This window comes from Octopus bimaculoides, chromosome 19, assembly GCF_001194135.2.
Source record: "Octopus bimaculoides isolate UCB-OBI-ISO-001 chromosome 19, ASM119413v2, whole genome shotgun sequence".
Classification (NCBI taxonomy): domain Eukaryota; kingdom Metazoa; phylum Mollusca; class Cephalopoda; order Octopoda; family Octopodidae; genus Octopus; species Octopus bimaculoides.
Window position 1 is genome coordinate 27,525,919 of NC_068999.1, and position 4,742 is coordinate 27,530,660.

The 4,742-nt window shown below is 40.9% G+C and overlaps 1 protein-coding gene across 2 annotated transcripts in view; it reads right to left on the reverse strand.

Moving 5' to 3' along the window:
- Positions 1-4,742, reverse strand: part of LOC106867947 (sodium-dependent multivitamin transporter) — a 164,192-nt gene that overhangs the window by 57,176 nt on the left and 102,274 nt on the right. The window lies entirely within an intron of this gene.

Here is a 4,742-nt window from a genome sequence, read left to right on the forward strand (position 1 = left end):
TATATATATATATATATATATACATACATACATATATATGAGACTGAACCCGAAACCATGAAGCTGGGAAGCAAGCTTCTTACCACACACCCACACCAGCACCTACATGTATGTATGCACCTCCACCATCTATTTCCTTCAAAAAATCCACAAACCAGACAACCCAGGCCACCCCATAATTTCAGTCTGTAACTGCCTCACAGAACTCATTTCCAAATACCTCGACCTCATTCTTTTCCTCTTAGTCACTGCCCTCCTATCTCATATACATGACACCAGCTATGCACTTCACCTCTTCAATTCCTTTCCGTTCCCTCCCGGTCCTTCACGTCTGCTTTTCACCATGGACATAAAATCCTTGTAGATTTAATTCCCACAACGACAGCCTCTTAGCCCTCTAATACTTCCTCAACATTCACCTGGACCCCATACCCAGCACCTCCACACTTCTCCACCTATCAGAACTCATCCTCACCCTCAATTGATTTATGTTCGCGGGAGAGATTTACCAGCATTTATCTGGCTTCGCCATGGGAACAAGAAAATGCCCCAACTTTGCCAACTTATTTGTCGGTTACGTTGAGTCCCAAATCTTCTCACAGTTCTCCGGACCAACCCCAGAACTATACAGTCGCTATATAGACAACTGCATTGGCGCTACCTCTCTCTCTAGTGAACAGCTCTCCCACTTCATCTCTTTCATTTCTAACTTCCACCCTTTTCTATTATCTGATAATTCCGTAAATTTCTTCGACCATTCTCTCTCCATTGATTTCCTCACCCACTCTCTCACCAGCTCCGCCTTCTTTAAACCCACGGACTCCCACCTCTACCTCAACTTTTCCTCTTCCCACCCTTCCCACACCAAACGGACCATCCCTATTCCCAGTTCCTCCCCCTCTAACGCTTGTACAGCCGGGACCAGGATTTCAAGACTCAGTCCCAATACCTGGCTCTGTTGTTCACACATTGTGGATACCTACCTACCCTTGGCCAACATGCCCTTAACCGCGTGCGTCAAATCGATCGCAGCACTGCCCTCTCTCTCTCTCAGTCCCACAACCACATCCCCTTTCCCCTCCTTTTCGACCCCTCCACACTACCTCTTCGTCGGAAGATCATACAGGCCTTCCGTTGTCTCCAACTAGATCCCACCACCCTCCCTATTTTCCCCAGCTCCCTCTCCTCCTCCATTCCCACCCAACCCGGATCTTTCCCTTGTTCCAGACCCCGATGTCACACTTGTTCATTCATCATCAACACCACCTCCATCAGTCAATCTAACCAGCACACCCTCTACATTCAGAATTCCTGCACTTCTTCAAACCTTATTTACTGTATCAGGTGCACCCTCTGCAACCACATTTATGTTGGTTAGACGGGCCGGCGGCTAACCAACCGGTTCGCGGAACACCTACGAGACGTTCGTCTACATAGGAACAACCTTGTTGCTTATCATTTTTGCTTAGCAGGCCACTCCACCTCACACCTCACTGTCTTTGGCCTTGCTCTACTCAGTGGATCCACCAACACTAGACTTCACCTTGAACAGCGCTACATTTTCACCCTACAAATTTAAACTCCTATCAAACTCAACACCACACCCTCCTTTCAGTGACATTCTCCACACACCTTTTTTAAAAATACATTCTTTATATTTATATATTTTATTTCATTTGTTTCAATTGTTTTATTTATCTATTTATTTATTTATTTTACTTTAATTTGTTTATTATATTCTTTTATTTTTGATTTTTTAAATTTTAATTTCTGTATTATCTATTTCTAATTTTTGCCTTATTTATCTATTTATTTATTATTTACTTTTTAATTGGTTTTTCATCTGTTTGTTTTATTTGTAATTTTATTTTTAGTTCTGTTTATCCCCGAATCTGAAACCGCCTTTTGCTGTGTTTAGACGTGAATTTTTGCTCCGGTAAAATCTTGTTGAAATATTGCTGATTGTTATTGTTTAGAACTTTTTGTTTTGTATTTTTTTAAACACTTTTGCTTTCTGCTTTGTAGCAAATTTGTTTTTTTCCTTCCCCCTTGTTTCAATGGGGAAACCTATCTGAAAATGAATTTATCACCCATTTCCTCGGAGGAAGAACTGACTTATGGGAAAATGTTGGAAGACTTATTTACAGGAATATGGAACAAGTTGAAAGAGAAAATATGCCTGAGAAACAGGCGGAAGAAATGAATGTGCAGGTAGAAGAAAAATGTGCCTGTTGTACAGGAGAAAGGAAATAATGTGCCTGGTGTGCAGGCGGAACTTAGTCGAACGATAAACACAGGGATTTTGCATTCGCTGCAACAAGAACAAAAGAGGATATAAAAATTGATAAAAATGAATTAGAGAAATACAAAGGACTTTTACAAAAGGAGGAACATGATATTAAATTGGTCCTTCACATCACTCAAAGGAAGACTATTATTTACAAAACCTTCCATGTGAAAAATAAGAAAATCGATTTCATGAATAGAGAGGCAATTGAGAAATGTTTAAAACCTATCTGACGAGAAACAACATATATCGCCAGGGGCAGACATTTTGGAACTGTGAAAGTTCGTTTTCCTAGTGAAGAGAAAGCTAGGCAACATTCCATAGCCACACTAAAATCTACAGAGATGGTTCTGCTGCCGACTTACCGCGGAAGACGCACTTCCAAGGTAAGGGTAGCGAAGATACTGCCAGAAATAGATGTGTCCTGGCTAGTGGCCGCCATAATAATGGGTCTGGAGGATAAAATTACTATCCTCCAGGCCACTAAATATCATCATCAAAACTGGGTTGGCCAGGCCCTTGAATTAATAATTCAAGCCACGACAATTCCATCTCAATTGGAGGAGGACGTGAACCTGAAGGTACTTGTAGAAGGACGTAAGCCCCGATGCTACAAATGCGGCGAAAAAGGCCACATTTTGGATGAATGTGAAAAAGGGAAAAAAAAGAAGAAAAAACAACCACACCGCCAGAGACGACAACCGCGGCGCCCCCATCAGTCGAGGAACAGCCAGCACCGCGGGAGGTGACAGAGAACGAAGAATGGGTCACGATAGGCCCACGGAAAAGAAGAAAGAGAAAAAACCCCGCCCTCGTCTGATACACCAAGCTCACACGAGCCCAAGACACTTGTAATCACACACACACCTACACACGCACCCACAAACACACATGCACCTACAAACACACATACACCCACAAACACATACGCATCCACAAGTACAAACACACACCGAAGCACACACGCACCTACAAACACACACGCATACGCATCCACAAGCACACAGGCACCTGCAAACACACACTCCCCACCAATCACCAAAGAAAAGATTTAAAATATAACAGCGATAAACTCCAAAAAAGCCATATTAAAAGAAAAAATTGAACAGGTGAAATTGGCAAAAAATATATAACTGCTGAACATATACTAGTCCCTCCCCATATTGAATTTTACACTATAGACAATGTGTAGTACAATGAAATAAAAGAATTATTTGCGGAGGACGTGTGGCTTTTGCAAATGAACTTTTCGAATCACCTATATAGACAATTTTTAAAAACAACCCCACAAACTACAGCACCTGAAGACAGGAAAGAGGCGGGTTTAACATCTTTCCTCCTCCAAAAACAGTAAGTAAATTATGTTCTTGATCAAATTAGGTTGTATAAATGTACGCGGCTTGGCTGTCTATGCTCCCTGTGAAGTTGGACAGTCGGACTACTTCAGAAGCCTAGAGAATTTTCTAGGAACGTCGCACACTTTAGCATTGTTAAGTGACTTTAACACAATCTGCGATGCACGCGTAGATTGTGTTGGCTCAAACCCGGATACCAGGGGAAACCCTTGCCTCAGCAGTCTGCTAAGTCGTTTTCAGCTGGCAGACCGATTCATACTGGACCACTCAGACGCTCCATTGTGTACACGGGCAAAAAACGATGGGTCGTTCAGATCTTATTTAGACAGGATTATTGTAAGAAGGATAAGAAAATAGTTAGTTGTCCACAACACCACAGTGTCAACTTCAGTGATCACTGGTTTACTGACCTTTTTTAGAAGACGACATCGGGTAGTTCTGGGTACAGTTGTTTTACCAATGCGTTTGACAAGTTCTTCACTTGTAAGACCTGGCTTCTTTGCAACTTTACAGTTAATTCGTGACAGAGAACGTTGAGAAACAGCCCTCCACTGATCCATGTTGACTCTCTCTGCTTGGATAAGATAATTCAAAAGAGATCTTTTTTCACGAATTACTTTGCCAAGTAGCTAGCTACATTAGATACATTTCCTAATCAGTGGTAAAATGGTTCTATAAGTTCTATATGAACAACAGTTGTCAAAGCAAGCAAAAATTATAAACAGTACCGAACTCAAATTATTTTTTTTTATATTCTGATTTTATTTTCCTAATTTATGAATGATGTACTAATATTTAGTATTTGTTCGTGCAAAACATGGAATTACACAGAATATGGGATTTGACTATACAAGTGTAAAAGAATAAACATTTTCAAAGGACTTTGAACTTTAAACTCTTTTTTTATTTTTCAGGGATAACCGCACCCTCCCCTCTTTCCTTACCTTTCCCATCCTACTTCCTAAAATTGACATCTTGAAAGCTTACCAGCCCTTGTGAGAAACTGCGTTTATTTACAAATATGTCGACAGGTATACAATGGGAAAGGAAAGAGAAGAAAAGAAGAAAAGAAAAATGCTTTGTAATGAAATTTCAATAGG